Below are 19,116 nucleotides of genomic sequence, written 5' to 3'. Positions count from 1 at the left end.
TGTTTTTATATTTAGATCGTTAATCCATTTTGATTTTAGATTAGTACATGGTGAGAGATATAGGTCTAGTTTTAGTCTTTGGCAAGTTGAAACCCAATTTCTCCAGCACCATTTATTAAAGAGGCTATCTTTCCTCCAGTGAGGGTGTTTGGCTCCTTTGTCAAAGATGAGGTGGCTGAGTGTGTCTGGCATTGTTTCTGCATCTTCTAATCTGTTCCACTGGTCTTCAGGTCTGTTTCTTTGCCAGTACCATGCTGTTTTTATCACAGTAGCTTTGTAGTATAGTTTCAAGTTTGGGGTTGTAATACCCGCTGCCATGTCTCTGTTACTGAGAATTGCTTTTGCTATTCTGGGTCTCTTCTTGTTCCAAATGAATTTTTGGATTGTTTTCTCAAAGTCTAGCAATTATGTTGCTGGGATTTCAATTGGGATTGCATTGAATCTATATAGCAGTTTTGGAAGTATAGCCATTTTCACTATGTTGATCCTTCCTACCCAGGAGCAAGGGATGTCTTTCCATTTTCTGATATCCCCTTCAATAGCTTTTTTCAAAGTGCTATAGTTTTCAGAGAAGAGGCCTTTGATTTCTTTTGTTAGGTTGATTCCTAGGTATTTCAGTTTTTTAGATGCTATTGTGAAAGGAATTGTTTGCCCTATTTCTCTCTCAGTGACTCTGTTGTTCGTGTAGAGGAAAGCTATTGATTTTTTGTGTGTTGACCTTTTATCCAACTACTTGACTGAATTTGGTTATTAAGTCTAGAAGACTTTTGGTGGAGTTCTTGGGGTCTTCTATATAGAGTATCATGTCATTTGCAAATAATGACAATTTGACTTCATTTCCTATCTTTATTCCTTTTATTTCTTTCTCTTGTCTAATTGCTGTGGCCTATGTTTCCAAAACTCTATTGAACAGGAGTGGTGATAGTGGACATCCTTGTCTTGTTCCTGATTTTAGTGTGAAGGATTTCAGTTTTTGACCATTTAGTATGATATTGGCTGTTGGTTTTTCATAGATGACTTTTATCAGATTGAGGTAGAGACCGTCTATTCTGATTTTTTGTAGAGTTTTTATCATAAATGCATGTTGGATTTTGTCAAATGCTTTTTCTACATCTATTGAGATGGTCATATGGTTTTTGTCCTTGGCTCTATTGATATAGTGTATTACATTGATTGATTTGCGTATGTTGAACCATCCCTGCATCCCTGGGATGAATCCCACTTGGTCAGGGTGTATGATCTTCTTGATGATCTTCTGCATTCTGTTTGCCAGTATCTTATTAAGGATTTTTGCATCTGTGTTCATGAGTGAGATTGGCCTATTGATCTCTTTTTCAATTGGGTCTTTCTCTGCTTTGGGGATCAAGGTGTTGTTTGTTTCCAGGAATAATTTTGGGAGTATTGCTTCCCTTTCAATTTCATTGAAGAGTTTGAACAGTAGTGGCAGTAGTTCCTCTCTAAATGTCTTATAGAATTCAGCAGTGAGGCCATCAGGACCTGGGCTTTTCTTGGTTGGTAAGTTTTTAATTACATTTTCAATTTCATTGATTGATATTGGTTTGTTTAGAATTTGTAGGTCTTCTTCATTCAAATTTGGTAATTTATACGTGTCTAGGAATCTGTCCATTTCTTCTGTGTTGTCCATCTTGTTGGCATATAGGTTCTGGAAGTCGGTATTGATGATCCTCTGTATTTCTGCTGGGTCTGTTGTAATTTCACCCTTTTCATTCCTAATTGCATGAATTTGGGCCTTTCTTTCCTGTTTCTGACAAGGTTGGCTATAGGTTTGTCAATTTTGTTGATTCTTTCGAAGAGCCAACTCTTGGCTTCATTGATTTTTTGTATCATTCTCTTAGTCTCCATTGCATTGATTTCTGCCCTGATCTTTATAATTTCCTCCCTTGTATGAGCTTTGGGGTTGTCCTGCTCTTCTTTTTCTAGAAGCTTGAGGTTCAGCATCGGGTTATTTAATTGGGCTCACTCTATTTTCCTAATATGCATATTCACTGCTATGAATTTCCCTCATAAGACTGCTTTCATGGTGTCCCATAGATTCTGATATGTTGTATTGTCATTGTCATTTAATTGAAGGAACTGTCTTATTTCTTCTTTAATTTCCTCTGTGACCCATTCAGCAGTGTGTTGTTCAATTTCCACGTGTTTATGAAATGTTTTGAGTTTCTTTTTTTTTTTTTGGTACCAGGGATCGAACTCAGGTCCTTGCACTTGCCCGGCAGGCAGCGAAACCACTGAGCTAAATCCCCGGCCCTATGTTTTGAGTTTCTTTTGCTATGGATCTCCAATTTCATTGCACTATGGTCTGATAATATACAGGGGATAACTTCAATTCCTTTGCACTTACCTAAACATGTTCTATGAGTGAGTATGTGGTCTATTTTGGAGAATGACCCGTGTGCAGCTGAAAAGAATGTGTATTCTAATTTTGTGGGGTGGAACACTCTGTAAACATCTGTTAAGTTCATTTGTTCAGTCTTTAACTTTCAGTCTATGAGTTTCTTTTTGAGTTAAGTATGTTTCTTATATGGAGCCTATTGTTGGATCTTGCTTCTTGACCCATTCTGCCCATCTATTTTTTTTGATTGGTGAATTGAGACCATTAACATTGATGGTTATAACTGACATGTATTGAGTTATCATTGCTATGACTTTTTCTATTTGTTGGATCCTCCCCCTTTGCTTTTAATTTCTTGTCGTGCCCAGTGGATTCATTCTGCTGGGCTTCCTGGGATTGTGATCCTCATTGTCTTTTCCTAGGATTTTCTCTAAAAGATTTTGGAGTGCTGGTTTGGTATTCATGAAGTTCCTAAGGTGCTCTTTGTCATGAAAGTATCTTATTTCACCATCCATTTTGAAAGATAGTTTTGCAGGGTACATCAATCTGGGTTGGAGGTTGTTTTCCTTTGGGGTTTGAACCACATCACTCCAAGCTTTTTCTTGCCTTGAGGGTTTGCACTGAGAAGTCTGCTGAGATTCTGATGGGTTTTCCTTTGTATGTGATTTGTTTCTTTTCTCTAACTACCTGTAGAATTTTGTTCTTCTGTTGGGTTTCTGGAATCTTAACAATTATATGCCTATGTGTAGATTTTTTTGATCAAGGCTAGCTGGAGTCCTGTATGCCTTGCTTATCTGTATGTCAAATTCTTTTCCCCTTTTTGGGACGTTTTCTGCCATCACTTCTGTAAACAGTTTTTTTTTAATGTCATCTGCACTCTCTCCTGTTTCTTCATTGACTCCAGTCAGTCTTATGTTATTTTTCTTTGCATCATCTAGCAGCTGCTGGATTGATTTCTCATGGTCCCTTAAAATTTTAAAGAATTTTTTCTTTTCCTGGTCACGAATTGCAGTCTTATGTTCTATATCTGGAATTCTGTCTTCACATTGGCTCATTCTGCTGCATAGACTTTCAATGGAAATTGAAATGGAATAATAATAATAAAATAATAATAAAAATAATCTCATGGAAATCTGTTTGCATCTGTTTTATGAATTCCATTTGTTTCCTATGTTGGGATTCCATCATGTTTCTCAGCTCTTCTATTTTTTTTTATCTGTATCCTCTCTAGATTTATTAATCATGTCTTGCACTATGGGCATAATCTTTGCTTTTATGTGAGAAATTATTTCTGATTTCATTTTTACCAGATCCTCTTTTGTTGCTAGTTCAGGGAGTCCAGGTGGTTGAGTATCAGAGTGTTCCATCTCATTTTCCTTTGGGGTTGCTGTAGGTGATTTGGAAGTCTGGTTCTGTGGCTTGTTTACCTGTCTTCTCATTTTGACGTGTGGGGTGGTGGTGGTGGTGATGTAGGGTGGGTCTGTGTTCCTGGCGCCCTCGAGGCTCACCTTCTCTGGGCTCGGAGCCATGGTACACCTACCCAGAAGCCTTCTGCTGCCTGGGAGCTGTGATGCGCCAATCTTGAGGTCTCTTCTGGGCTCAGAGCTGTGGCCCGCCTACCCGGAAGCTTCCTCTATGCTGGGAGCTGAAGTACGCCTACCTGGAAGCCTTCTATTGCCTGCAAGCTGTGGTGCACCCATCTGGGCATTCCCTTTCTTGATGCTAGGATCCCTTTTGCTACCATATGAAGGATCCCAGACCAGACTACTACAAGATAAAAAACCATATATGTGGCAAAGGTAAGATGGCTAAATGAGACCCTAGGCCAATTATTCCTCTAGACCCCAGGAAATGTGAATGAAGTCACCCTGAATTTTCTATTCCCAGAGATTTGTCAAGCTGGCCTAAATCAGAACTGTCCACCAGATCCACAGAGCTTGAGAAATAATATGTTTGCTCCTCAAGCCACTAAGTTTTAGAGTGTTTTATTATACAACAAAACTAATTGATTGAAACTCTAAAAAAATTTTCAGTTGAAATCCTTAGTCTGTTGCGGGTTGACAAGCCAAAGCTATTGGACTGGTGCTCTCCTTTTTTAAACAAAATTTGTTGAAACACAGTAATTTGTTACTTTCCATGGCTGCTTTTGAGCAATAGCTGAGTGGATATGGCAGAGGTCATATGGATGTCAAACATTTACATCTTTACCACTGGGAACTTTTAACAAAGTGTGCCTGTCCACCCCTATAGTGAATTGTGTTTTCCTAATTGTTGTATAGTGCTTCTTGATGTTAATTCTTGGTTTCTCTAAGTCTGTCATTTCATGTTCTTTAATATGTCTTTTGATGAATAACAAATTCTTAATTTTAAGTGGCCAAAATGATAAATCTTTTTTATAGTTATGCTTTTTGTGTCTTTTTAAAGAAATTATTCCTACTCCAAAGGAAAATAATCACATTTTCTATTTAAAAAGTTTGTCTTAACTTTTATATTCTTGCTGTATCTGGGATTGATTTTTGAATATAGTGTGAGGAAGGAATTCAGTTTCTTATTTTTTTAAAATGATTGCATTTTTTTAGTGTTCAGTGTATCGAACAATTATTTCTTTCTCCACTGATGTGGCCTGACACCCTGTCTTTCCTATGGTTTGAATGTATCTCCCAAAGTTCATGTGTTTGAAATTTAATCCCCAGTGCAGCAGTGTTGAAAGTTGGGACCTCAGAGATGATTAGGTTATGAGGGTTCTGCCCTTCTGAATCGATTGATGTCCTTATAACATGAATTTATCAGTTATTGTGGCAGTGGGTTTCTGATAAGAGAATGACTAGCTTCCTCCCCACTTCCGTTCAAATGTGTTCTGGCCTGTGCAAGGGCATGTGCCCTTCTGCCTTCTGCCATGGGATGCTGTAGCAGGAGGACCCTCACCAGATATGGGCCACTCAACCTTGGACTTCCCAGCCTACAGAACTGTAAATACAAACCTGTTCTTTATAAATTATCCAATTTTAAGGATTCTAATAGCATGAAACAAAGTAATATAGCCATTTGTAAATGTTACAAAATGTGTGGGTTTATGAGCTTTTTCATCTTTTCTGCTCATTAATTACCTGATCTTGCACTATAACTTCATAATATCTCCTGATGGTTTGTGGAGCAAGTTCTCTGTTTTCCTTTTCTTTGGAGGATCAGAGCTCTTATTCCATTTTTCTTCTATGTATAGTTTAGAATTATTTTATTAAGTTCCCTGTAAAATTTTGTTGAATTGAATTGAATCTGTAGATAAATTTAGAGAGATTGTATTTCTATAATATTGTCTTTCTATCCATGAACATGGTATATTCTCTCTTTTGGTCTTTTAATATCTACATGTTAGGTAAATGGTGGTTACCCAGTAAAGGACACCACCAGCCTGAATTTGGGGTTTTGAGTGAGACTCCCTGGAATAATGTTGAAGAAAAGTCTGAGTCAAGCTTATTAAGTTGATCTTTTTATGAGCAAGGGATCAATGAAGCAAGAATGGCTGAGTACGTGCCCACAGGCTGCTAATGTTCTACTGTGGGTGCACTGTGACCTCCCATGGCAGGTGGGGCAGGTGCACAGTGTCCTAGAAGGGTTGACTGGGTGGCAACAAGATGTAGGGGCATTGTTTTTGGACTCAGGTGACTGGGAACAGCCACTGAAGGAACTTGGATAGCTGGAGGCAAATGGGAGTCAGACTATCACTTTAAATGAAGTTTTATACTTGGATAGTTCTGATACATCTTTAGATGTTTTCTTATCTTGGAAAAAAGTGATTTTTGAACCATTGTAAATGAACTTTAAAAAAAGTTACATTTTCTAATTGTTGCCTGTATATAGAAATACAACTTAGAATATCAATCCTATAACCAGCCTTCTTGCCAAAGTCTTATATTAATTCTAACACTTGGATTGTCTTTTGAGTTTTCTTACATAATTATATCATACAATTAACTATACAATTATTTTTTCTCCCAATTAATAGAACTCTTATGTTTTTTCACATTGTGAATAGAAGTGGTATTGGTGGAATGTGTTCTTATTCCTAATTTCATTTTTTTTTCCAGGCTGTGCTCGAACTCATGATCATCTTCCTGTATCAGCTTCCTGTGTGTTTGGATTACAGGTGTGTGGCACTATGCCTGGCTCCCCATTCCTGATTTTGAAATGAATGATTCTAGTAATGTTTGCTGTAGATTATTTATAGTTACTTCTGTTTTTCAATCACTTACCAGTTTTCTCCAAGCATTACTTTGGCAGCATGGTTTTTTATGTACTAAGTATACTTAGCATTGCTCAGGCAGGTGTCATTTCAACTAGTTGGTTCTTTTTTTTTTTTTGGTACCAGAGATCGAACTCAGGTCCTTGGGCTTGCACAGCAGGCAGCGAAACCACTGAGCTAAATCCCCGGCCCCAACTAGTTGATTCTTATATTAAATAAATGATAATTTTGAAAAAATTTGTCATTTTTATATTTCTTGTTATATTACCTTACAAAATTAACAAAAATATGCAATTTTTTGTTATTTTGTATTTAAATAATTGAACTGTTAAGTGGTTATATTTTCAAAATTCTTTGAGCTCTTCCCTAGTTTCTGAAGCAAAAAATATTATAGGTTGATCTTTTATGTCCTTACATAGCCCTGTGGTCAGCCATTTCTTCAGTCTTGATTTCTTTCAGTGGAGAATGGTATATGGAAACCAAGATCTGGGTACCAGGTATATTCACAGCAGATGATATGTCATCCTTCTTGGTTATCTTATTTTGGAGGCAATGCTGGTGAAGGCCATAGAGGTACCAGGCATGCATTTATGTTGAATCCCTTTGAGAGATTCCTGGGGGTGTTCGTTCACTTCCACTCCGCACTTCACAAGGTCCTGACTCAGTGCACCGTACATGCACAGCAATGGCATTTCTCATTCAGCTCATAGTGCAGCTGTTTGTGTTGAGTGCCTTGGCAAACTCCTGCCTCATCTCATTAGATTCCATGAAGATTGAGCTCTTCATACTCATATGAAAGCATAGCAAGTGTAGCTTGGCCTCTTTAGGATTGAATGTTCCTTCTTTGCTTTCAAGTTCCTTCTGGAAAACCTGAACAAATATGCTTCCAAGTAAACTTCAAGAATTTGCTGTTTCTGGAGGGGATAAGGGTATTCCTTTTCCCCTTCAGGCTGCACAGGGGGCTGGCAGGCATGCTGGCTATGCTGGTGGCCTTCTGTCCTATTTCTTGATTCTCCTCAGTCTCTGCCTTGCTCCTCTCAGTATTCTTACAGTAACAATCATTATGAACTGAATTGTTTCCTTCTTTCCCCTTCATATGTTGAGGCCCTAATATCCAATGTGACTATATTTGGAGAGGTGTTTTAAAGATGAGGTTAAATGAGGTCATAAGGGTAGGGCCCTAACCCACTAGAATTGGTGTCCTTATAAGGAGAGAGATAGCTGAGGCTGTAGCTCTGCGGTAAAACACTTACTTAGCACTCACAAGGCCCTGGGCTTAAGGCCCAGTATTGTGCATGGTCTGTGCTAAGGAGCAGTCTCGAAGGTGTCCCAAAGTTAGCTTAAAGATGGGAGGAGCTGGTGAGAAGCTTGGCTTAGATTGCTTTAGAAAAAGTCAATTCCCAAAACCACTGTACAAACACATCTTTACAATGAAATCAACACACAATACCAGACTACAATAATCAAAAATAAATACCAAGAAGCTTAATAAAGAATGAAATAATGAAAAGGAAAAAAAGAAAATAAAAAACTGGTAAACAAAAAGAGAGAAAATAACCAAAACACATGAAAAATAAAAGACAAGGAAAAGAGGAAATTAAGAAAAATGAAAATAAAATTAAAAATGGGAAAAAATGGAAAAATGAGAGAAAGAGTAAAGACAAAGAGAAAGATTAATAAACAAACTTGACAGAAGGTCCATATCCAAGAGAGAAAACAATCTGACTTTGACCACAATTCCGATCACTGAAAAATCAGCTTCCTCCGTGGGAAAGACCAAAAACCCAAGTCCAACCAGGGACTTGTACGGGTGCTCAAAATTCTGCAACAATGCTCCTCAGGAGGTCTTAGCAAGAAGAAGCGCTTCCTGGAGATGCCTGGTGATACTGAGAATTCCAAATAGCAGCAGGTTTTTGTTTATATGGATTATAACTATTGATATTAACCTTACCAGAAATTAAAACCTGTGAGATGTTTTAGTGTCTTCTTGATTTCTTCTTTGAAAGATTATGTTTTTAAATATTCAAGTATGTGGGAATTTTTTCTCTATTAACTTCCTTTTTTATTTTATTCATATTTCAGTTTGTATCTACAAGGTAAAAGGACTCTATATGGACAAAAAGAACTAAAATACCATTCTAAAATGAAAATCCTTCAATATCATTTCAGTGTTAAAAATTTTAATTGTCTCATATACTTTTAATATTTATTTATTTTAGTACTAGGGATTGAACCCAGTGTCTTTGCCCTTTTATCCCTAGCCTTTTTAAACTTGCTAAGTCATTAGGTTGCCCAGCCTGTGCTCAAACTTGGGATCCTTCTGCCTCTACCTCCCAGAATTCTGGAATTATATTTGTATACCACCATGCCTAGCTCCATCTTTAAATTTTTTACTTTTCAGATTATATGCTTGAATCAGGAACCTAATAAAGTCCATGTTTTGTGATGGCTTGTATGTCTCTTAATCATTTTTTGATATCTCTTTCTGCTCTTCCTTGTAATTTATTTTTGAAGAATTTAGGTTGCTAGTGTCCTACTGTTTGTACTTTGATGATTGTATTTGTGTCATGTAGATTAACAAGTTCTTCTGGGTTTCCTGTAAATTGACAACTGGATCTTGAAATCTGGTCAGATTTAGATGTCATTTTTGATGGGACTGCTTCATACTTGGGGGTACATTCTTTCATCAGGAGTCATAAGATACCTGATAATCTGTTTTTTTTGTGATGTTATCCAGTTCATTTATTTCCTAGTTCTGTTATCATGATGAATAGTGTAATGGTTAATTTTAGCTATCAACTTGATTGGGCCATGGAATGTGTAAGTAGCTGTTAACATATTGTTTCTGGATAGACAGTGGTACCTCAGGGTTCACAAACTTGATTTTTTCCACGATTCTGGTCAAAAACCGAGTTGGACAAGAACCAAATCAATTTCAATTGGTTGGGTTCAATGTTGACCTTATGAGAAAATTTGATTCAGTTCCTGTCCAGTTCCGTTTGCAACCAGAATTGTGGAGAACATTGAGTTTGTGGACCGAGGTACCACTGTATTTGTGTGAGTGTTTCTGAAAAAGACTAGTATTTGAATCAGTAAATTGATTTTCTTAGTGTATGTGTATTGCTACAACAGAATTCCTGAGACTAATTTATAGAGAACAGATATTTTTTTCTTAAGGCCAGGAAATCCAAGATCAAGGCTTTGTCAGGCTGGATTTCCTGATGAGGCTACATCATCTTGAGAGGCAGAATGGAGCATCCTTGCATGGCAAAATAGCTTTAAAAAAGTTTAAAAATAGCACAAAGCCTGTTTTATAAGGCCCTTAATTCCTTTCACAAGAGAGCATGGCTTAATTATATTTCAAGCCACACCTCCTAATAATATAACATGGGCAAGATGAATTTTGGAGGGGACACCCCATTTAAACCATGACATTGAGTAAAGATTACACTTCCTAATTTGGATAGGCATGAACCTCCAACCTGTTGAGAACTCAAATAGAACTAAAGAGCAAAGGAAAGACAAATTCTATATTTGTATTCAAAGTAGGACATCCATTTTCTCTTGCTCTGAGACATTATAGCTCCTTGTTCTCAAGCCTTTAGACGTAGATGAGAATTTTCACCACCAACCCTTCCCATCCTGTTTCTGGGCCTTGGAACTCTATACCATTGGTTTACTGGCTCTCAGACCTTCAAGGTTGGACTGAAATGACACCACTGGCTTTCCTAGGTTTTCACCTCAAAGATGGCAGATCATGGGACTCCTCAGCCTTCATAATCATGTGAGCCAGTTACTTGTAATAAATCTCTGTCTACATATCTACATAGTATGATTGAAAAATATGAGAATGTTTTAATTTTTAAAAATTTATTACTGTAAAAGATACATTGCCATCAATCCCCCTCAGGGCACTCCCCCTTGCTTTGAATATATTGATCCCATTGTTCTTTTCACTTTCTGAAGCAGTTCTGGAAGTCCTCTTTTTGAGTATCTTTAGTTGTGCTGTCATGGCTGCCTTGATGTCCTGAATCAATTAAAAACATTACCTTTCACAGTAATTTTGAGTTGGGGGAAGAGCCAGAACTTTCTGGGTGCCAGATCTGGTAAAGTAGATGAGAACACAGCATAATGTTTTTATGAGCCTGCCTGTCCATTGGATGGAAGTAATAAACTTCCAACTCAACTACTCTGTAGTCAGTGATGAAGGTCTTTATGATTCCTGTTCTTGAAAGTTATAAGAAGCTTTTTGTATAGCCTAATACATGATAATTTTCTGTTGTTTTTCATGTATGGATTTCAGGGCAAATTTCATTTGGACAAATGTTTCCCCAGTAACAAGTTACTTTGAAAGGTTCTAACTTAAGCCAAAGTAATACATTGTTAAGGGAGGTACTTAAGCATCAGAAACATTAATTTGACTATTTGAGGTCTTGTTAGGGCTGAATAACTACACTGTAGGTATACTATATACCATGACATCTACAGGCTCGCATGCATATGCATTCAAGACATGCTACCATTTTCTTAGTTACTTTCCCTGTTGCTAGGACAAAATACCCAACACCCACAATTTAAGAGAAGAGAGGTTTATTTCAGGTCATGTTTTCAATCTACAGTCGGCTGGCTCCAAGGCAGAAATGGCATGGTGGAAAGGGTCTGGTAGAGTAAAGGTGCTCACCTCATGGTGACCAAAAAGTAGAGAGAGAAGGGAAGAACTGGGGAGGGAAATATATCCTTCCAGGTCACACTCCCTGTGCCCTGCTTCTTCCTACCACTCCCTACCTCCTTTCAGCACACTGAGTTATAAACTTATCAGTGGGTTAATCCATTGATGAAAATAGCACTCCCATGATCCAATCACCTTCCAAAAGTCCCACCTCTGAATACATGAGACTTTAGGGGGATATCCTAGATCTAAACTAGAACAGCCATTATTAATATCATGTAATCAACTATCTCATTTTGTTCCCAGAAAAGTAGGGTTCCTTCATTTGTTCGCTCAACAAACATTTCCTGAGACCTTATTAAATGCTCTGAAGAGGCACAATTGTAAGTACTGGAAAAACCATACAACAAAGCACCTGAGTTTGTTGTGCTGTTATGGAGTGGGGCAAATACAATAACAAGTTAAGTCAACAGATAAATTGAAAGGATGATACATGATATGAAGGAAACAAACAGGGTGATGTGTTAGTGCAGTTGGGTGCTCCCTACTTTAGAAGGGGTGCTAACATTTAAGCTGAGATTTTCTTTGCAGGAAGGGGCCCAATATGCAAGGATGTAGGAAAAGGACTTTGTAGACAGATAGTACTACAGGTACAAAGTTACTGAGGTGGGACTAAACTCAGCATGTTTGAGGAATGGAAAGGCAATCAATGTGGGTATGAGTGAGCAGGCAAAGGGTGGTGGAAGGTCAGTGTAGAAAGGCAGGTGAAGGCAGACATGAGACCAGCTTTGTTGATGGATTCTGCACTATGTTGGGGCATTTTATCTATCACTTTGAAGATTCTGGGGCCCTGTAGCTGTGTGTTCATTCCACAGAACTGGTGCAGCTGCAGAATATGCTGTTCTAAAAATCAGTTTCCACATTCTGCCTGCCCCTGCTCCAAAGTCTAGACCTGTCCTCTTTGAAAGCCAATTCTGAAGCAAACATAGTACCCCGTAGCAGCCTGAAGTTTGTTTCTGGTGGCTGTAGCGCCTTTGTTTCCAGGGGCTGCTCAGAACTTCTGGAGTTGAAGAGCCAGCTGCTAGATTGCTGCTTTGTGTTCTGCCCTGACCTCTGGTGGATTTGGCCTGTTAAGACATGGACCAAGTGAGACTCTGGAAGCCTTTGCCTTCTCTCTCATTTTACTGGGAGTAAACAGTGTATTATGAGGGCTTCCAGTTCCTCAGGTCCTCTTTAGATTTCTAGGACACATGGAGGGATAGAATTTTAGACACTGCCATGGGTGCCAGGTAGCTTTTGACTGTCAGGCATGTTTTACGCTGATACATGTCCCATTCTTTGGAGTAGATAAAAGGAACCCTGCCTCTACCCAAACACAGTGGGTGCACCAGGAGTCAGCCTGACCAAAAGGAGCTCCAGCCTTGTGTTCTCAAACAGTGGTTCAGAGAGAGGACATGACCTAGCTCGGGCAAGTTAGCATTGGAACATGGTCATTGGGAGACAGAACTTAGCTTTTTCTTTGGGATCTAGAATTACAAGGTCCTGTGTACCTGGATTGCCATTCTCTGTTTCTTTGGCCTGAGAGTTAAGTCAATATTGAGGTGGATGTTGGGGTCTGGAAATGCAAAGGGAGCTGTCATTTAAGTTTTTGGTTTCTGGTTGAGCTAATACTTCTAATTCATTTCTCTTTTTCTCTGAAGGTAGTTACATTGGATTTTCGTTGCTTGCAACTGTAAATCTAATTAAGATGATAATCAATGCTGGCCACCATTATTAGAGAACTAAAATTAAGTTTGAAGTAGATATATGGTGACACTTTGCTTTATGCCAGTAACTGTATTTGTAATTATACAATGACCTGTGTGACCATTTTTAAGTATCAGTCTCATTGCATGAAGGCAGGAATGATATTTGTTTGACTCATGACTCTAGCTCACTGTCTGGCTGGTAGTTAAGTCCTCAGTAAACATTTGTGGAATGAATAAATAGTTACATGGTAATGTTTACTAATATGAGAATGTAATTTCCATTTTCTAATTTAATTTTCTGTGCTTATTCTTTGAGTTATGTTGAGGGATCAGGGGCCCAGTGAAGTGATGGCTACAACTTGGTTGAGAAAAAATAGTGAATCTCTGAGCAAAGAGGGGAGAAGGAGAGGGAAGAGAAGTCAGTATGGAAAAATGTTTAACCATTGTTGAAATTAAGTGGTGGCTATAGAGGTGTTCATTGTACTTTTCTTTTAATCTTTATATGCTTAAAAATAATCAAAATTAAAATTTATGAAAAGAAAAAGTGATTACTATTATCTGGATGGACACTTATATTTACCCAGCCTTTACAAAACTTCCAACAGCTGACATGTGGCTCACAGTTGCCTAGCATGTGTGAGGCCCTGGGGTTCGATCTTCAGTACCACAAAAATAAAAGAAGAAAGAAAAAGAAAAGGAACTTCCAGTTCTTCAATTGTAGGACAAATACATCAGAGAAAACCATTAACATTACCAGAGAAACGTTTATTTCTTAGCACAAAAAATCCTCTCAAGGCTCTTCAAATAGTGATCCAGTGGAGGCAGAGAGAGAACATAGACTTTCTCTTTCATCTGTCCCTCCTTCCTTTCCTTAGTTTTTCTTTCTTTTTTTGGTAAAACTAAGGGAAAAAAATCATTGCTGAAAAAAGTTCAGACTGTAAGGAAAGATGTAAAAGAGACAGTAACAATTGCCCATTCTATCACCACCTAAAATAGTGATGGCACTACTGTAATCTGTGTAACCACATTTAAACTTTTCTCATAACTCTAAGAAATAGTTTCCATTGTTATTCAGATTTTACAGATGAGGAAGTTTAAACACAAAGGATGTGAATAAGTTTCTTAAAAATGAAATCAAAGCTCTACCTGATAGGTGGAAGAGCTTGAGTTTGAAATCAAGTAATCTGATGTTGAAGCTTGTGCTCTTCACCATGACCTTACATGGCCTTGCTGGGAAAGAGGTCTTTCAAATCCTTTGGCTAAATATCCTTTCCTATGTGTATGTGCACACTTTCTCTCACACCTACACACTATATTCACACACATGATATATGTATATATACAGACACATGTATATACATGCCTCAAACACATATATGAGCACACATACATCTTACAAAACAATCATTTTATGTATTATACTTTATGATTCACTTTAAAAATGTATATAGGACAGTACAATGAACCTCATGGACCCATCACACAAATTCAACGATAATCAACTCAGGGCCAACCTTATTTCATCTCATTGCTACTATATAGATTTCCATTCTCTATAGATTTAAAACAAATAATTATTCTGAAACTGGGGATGGTGGCTCACTCCTTTAACCTCAGAACTCTGTTAATTTGTGGCAGAAGAATCTTAAATTTGAGCCAAACCTGAACAATTTAGTGAGATCCTGTCTCAAAATATAAGATCCAAGATACATCATGTAAAGGTACAAGATCCCAATGATGGATGTAACTGTATTGTATACCTATAATGTATCAATAAGCTTAATGGAGAAAAAGAAAAAAAAAAAAAGAAAAGCTGGGGATGTAGCTCAGTGGGAAGGCCATGGTTCAATCCCTGGCAAAACCTCCACCCCTGTTTTTTTTTTAAACTTACAGGAAAATTTCTTGTATAAAGAACATTGAAATATACTTTATCCAAATCCATTAATTTTTAATATCCAGCTATATTTGCTTTATACTCCTTCACTTGTTCAGTCTGTAGGTGTGGTTGTATTTAAATGTATACGCATATATAAAAATATTAATTTTTTATACATCTTTCAGGAGGTTACATGGCTCAGGTCCCTTATTTATTTTTTCTTCAATGCCCATTTCCTGAGAATAAGAATGTTTTACTATATAGTTCAGTAAATGTATTAAATTCAGGAAAGTGAATTGATGTAATATTTATATATACAATTGTATTTGACAGGTTTTTGTTATTTAGACAGAATACCTGACATACACAACTTAAAGGAGGAAAGCTGTAGTTTTGGTCATAGTTTCAGAGGGTTCAGTCCATGGTTGGCTGGCTCCAAGGCAGAAACAGCATGGTGGAAGGACATGGCAGAGGAAAGCTCATAGCATCCAGGAAGCAAAGTGACAGAGGAGAGGCAGAGAGGAAGAAGCCAGGGACCAGATATAGGTCCTAAGGTCATGTTTCCTTTAATAGGCCCCACCTCCTAAGTTTCCATCACCTCCAAATAATGCCATCAAATTCTGATCTCATCAGTGGGTTAATTTGCTGATGAAGTTAGGACACTGTGATCCAGTTATCTCTGGAAACACTCACAGACACACATACTCGTCAGGCCAGTCAAGTTGACAATCAAGATTATCTAGTGCAACAGTCCATAGCCCACTTTTTTCAATTGTTCCAATAATGTCCTTTATACACTTTTCCACATTTTTTTTTTTTTTGCCTGTAGTCCAGAATCTAATCCAGGATCATGTATAACATGTAGTTGTCATGTGTCTGGTCTCCTTTAATCCGGGATTACTTTTTACATTTGATGTTATTAACATTTTAGAAGAATAAAACTCATTTATTTTATAGAATTTCTCTCAATTTGGGTTTATCTGATGTTTTTCTTTTGAGTATGTTTAGGTTATGTTTTCCTGGTCAGAATATTACTTGAGTGATATGTCTGCCTCAGTTTATCACATCTAGAGGTACATAATGTCCATTGGTGATGCTAATTGTCATCATTCAGTTAAAGTATTATCTGGTTTTCCACTATATAATCTGCTTGTAAATGTTTAATAATGCACATTTGTTTTATTTATGAAGCAAAAAAAGGTAGATCTACAGCATTATTTTGGGGAGTGTTACCATTACCAGTATCTTCTCTACTACCATGGAAGTCTTGTTATATGTCAGGTGCTATTTTTTTTTTTTTGTTCATCCAGAATGCCTCTTTATAAATTAGACAGTGCTACCTGTTTATTTTACACTATGGGTTTAAACCTTTAGTTGTTTCAGCTTCAGGTGAGTCTGTTCCTGGTGGTATCAGAAGTTTACATGATTTCATATATCATTGATTTGCTTCACCATTTCCCTTATGTGTTCACCTTCCTCCTTGAGGACAGACTGGATGCACTTTCTCTGGTAGGCACTCAGAGTAATGGTGGGTTTTTGAGGACTCAGAACCTTTTCCATCTTTTGCTGCTGATAGTCTTTTTTCATAGTAACCTGTTTGATAGCATTGCCCAAATGTCGAAGTTGATCAGGGATCAGCTGTAATTCTTTCTTCATGTCTCTCTCACTATCAGAGAGAACTGGGAGCTGAGAGTGAAAACTGTGAAGTACTTTTTTCATCCTGTTCATGATATCTTCTTGTTTTTCCTTGGCTTCCTCATATTTGTCAGCTAAGCGCTCAGCCATTTCCCATAGACTTTTTCTCTCTTCTCGACAATAATTGAGATCATCTAGTTGTTTCTATTTTGGGTCACATAATAATTTGACCCTCTGCTGAATCTCCTCCTTTGCCAGGTCCTGCTTAAGAATGTACTGTTCTCTGAACACCTGGGTGGCTCTGCTGATGAGCTGGAGACACTCTTCAGGAGGAGGGGCCAAATCCTTTTCAGATGACTTCAGAAATGCTGGATTGGCAGCACTACATTGCAAAATGCTCCTAATATGCTTTTCAAAGGAATTGGGGGTTTCAGCCAGAATACGAAGAGGAGACTCTGCAACTTCATCATCATCTTGGGTGCAAAGCAAAGGAGGAGATGCTGGATGGACTGTACTTAGTAAAGGCCTTATAAGGCATTCATAGGCACTGGTAATGCAGATCATCGTGGGCCCAAGAATATCAGGAACTATCCAGAATCCTTGAATCGGAGCTGGCTGTCTGCATGGCAGTGGCTTCGTACAAAGGATGTGCTCAACAAAGCATTTCTGTTCTGCAGGAAGTTCTTGTAAACTATCTTTATCTTCTTCATCTGATCCAAGAAATTTGTGAAGTTTATGAATCCAAGTTAGCCCAACACTATGTACACCAGCTTCATGAGTACAGTGATACCTTGAAGGACACTTGAGATCTCTATGAAGTTTGATTGGACAAGAAAAGTCACAATCAAAGGGATCATCCTCTCCAGAGGCCAGTTTCAGGGCAAGCTCCAACTCAACACATTCAAACACATACAGAGAAGGAATGAGTTCAGGCCTGGAATCCCAGGACTTTTCTGGTGTGTGATCATCTTCTTCTTCCCCCTCTAGCACAACACAGTGGTACAGCATTCCTGATTCGGTGGCGATCACTAAGATGTTGGGGACACAGGGTAAGCAGAGTATAGCACAAGCATCATAACCATAGTTATCTTCTGCCGCAGGATGCATGGGCAACACACCCAACGGCTTTCCAATATTCCCAGGGCTTTGTAACAGACTAACATATGTAAGGAAAGTTTCCCCATTCTCATATAAGATGTACAGTGGGTATGCCACTACTTCATCTTTGCCTTTCTGTCCAAATATGTTCTTTGGAATTGCTGCCAATGGCCCAGGGTCAAATGCAACTGCTATCTCTCCCAGAGATGCAGTATATGCCCTTCCTTTATTGAGTATTAGACTTTCCTCTTCTGCTTCTGAAAGTAAAATCACCTTAGTGGGTGTCTGCATTCACGTAGAGAAGAAATTCTTATTACATTTTCTGATATTAACAGCATTATGTTAACCCAGCATTTCACTTGGATACCATGCAGCATGCTTCAGAGTCAGAGACGTAGAACTGGTGAAAAATCTCTCAGCGACTGGAGTGGCACTACAATTCACTGTTACTTTTCCACCTTCAAATTCAGAATTCTTCCCCCACCTTTTAGGTAATTCTAATACCATAAGTCCTTTAGTTCCTACAAGTGCTACATGATGTTGTGTCGGACTTAACAAAACTTGATAAATTTCAAAAAGGCGTGGGTTTATGCAAAGCAATCTCTGATACCGGGAGAGGGAGGGCTCCTCGCCGCCACTGCTGAGGCCCGAAGGCGAACCACTAAAAAGCAGCTGCCTTCTCCGTCCCACGGGAAGAGCTCACCGGGAGGCCGAAGACTAGGTTTCTCATCAGCAACTGCGGCGGCAGGGGAGGCGACGAGGCCAATGATGAAGAAACTGGTTTCTCAGCTTCTGCAGCATGCTGGTGTTTCAGTCCCTCCCGGAGCCGCAAAAACACGACGTGATTGGGAAGCCAGGTCTGCCACAGATCATTGTCGCTTACAGGTCCCTTGGCAGCCGCCATCTTCAGGTGCTATGTTAAATGCTTTGTCTGCTTTAGTGATCTCAGCCAACCTATGTATAAAGAGAATAAGTGGCTGAGGGTTATGAAGTAACTTGCTAAAGGCTGAGTGGAGCTTCAAACCTGGCTGGCTGATTGTTTTTTATTGCAGTTCTCTAATTTTGTATGCTCTAATTCTTTCTCAGTCTTAACCTTTTTAAAACAATGCTGCCACCAATATTCCCGAATGCACATCTTTATGAGTCCTCAAAAATCTAGCCCTTAGGTCCTTGTATAACAGGAATTAGTAAGACAGGAGTTAGAATTCTACTAGGCTGTAAGAACAGCAGCCCCAAAATGGAGCCAGGAAGCCCAAAATGGAGTCTGCTGAGTCACGACACTCCAAGACTCTTACAAAAATATCTGCCAGGTGTCCTTTGGCTTTCTGAGACCTCCCCAGAGCATGATGAGGTGGGCCATTGGGTCAAGGGTGTATGGGCCCTGCATGGACACTGTGTGAGCACTGCATAAATTGGACCCTAAAAAAATATGTAGTCTCTTAGATGGTAGAGACTATATTGCTTACATAATGACCAGAGCTGCCTTCAAAAATCTCT

General features: G+C 38.5%; 1 protein-coding gene and 1 pseudogene across 5 annotated transcripts in view; one reads left to right on the top strand and one right to left on the bottom strand.

The window, feature by feature from the left end:
* The window catches only part of LOC101699615 (spermatogenesis-associated protein 31A6-like), a 791,892-nt gene that overhangs the window by 65,232 nt on the left and 707,544 nt on the right, over positions 1 to 19,116 (top strand). For all 5 annotated transcript variants that reach the window (XR_015444821.1, XR_015444823.1, XR_015444822.1 and 2 more), the window contains exon 3: positions 6,439 to 6,497. The gene's annotated coding sequence lies outside the window, so the exon portion shown is untranslated. The remainder of the gene's footprint in view (positions 1 to 6,438; positions 6,498 to 19,116) is intronic.
* Positions 16,217 to 18,539, bottom strand: LOC101704257 (nuclear pore complex protein Nup88 pseudogene; annotated as a pseudogene).

Source organism: Heterocephalus glaber, unplaced genomic scaffold (assembly GCF_053883595.1).
Source record: "Heterocephalus glaber isolate CG9 unplaced genomic scaffold, H.glaber_assembly_v1.0 deba00001606, whole genome shotgun sequence".
NCBI lineage: Eukaryota > Metazoa > Chordata > Mammalia > Rodentia > Bathyergidae > Heterocephalus > Heterocephalus glaber.
This window is presented reverse-complemented; position numbering and strand designations above follow the sequence as displayed.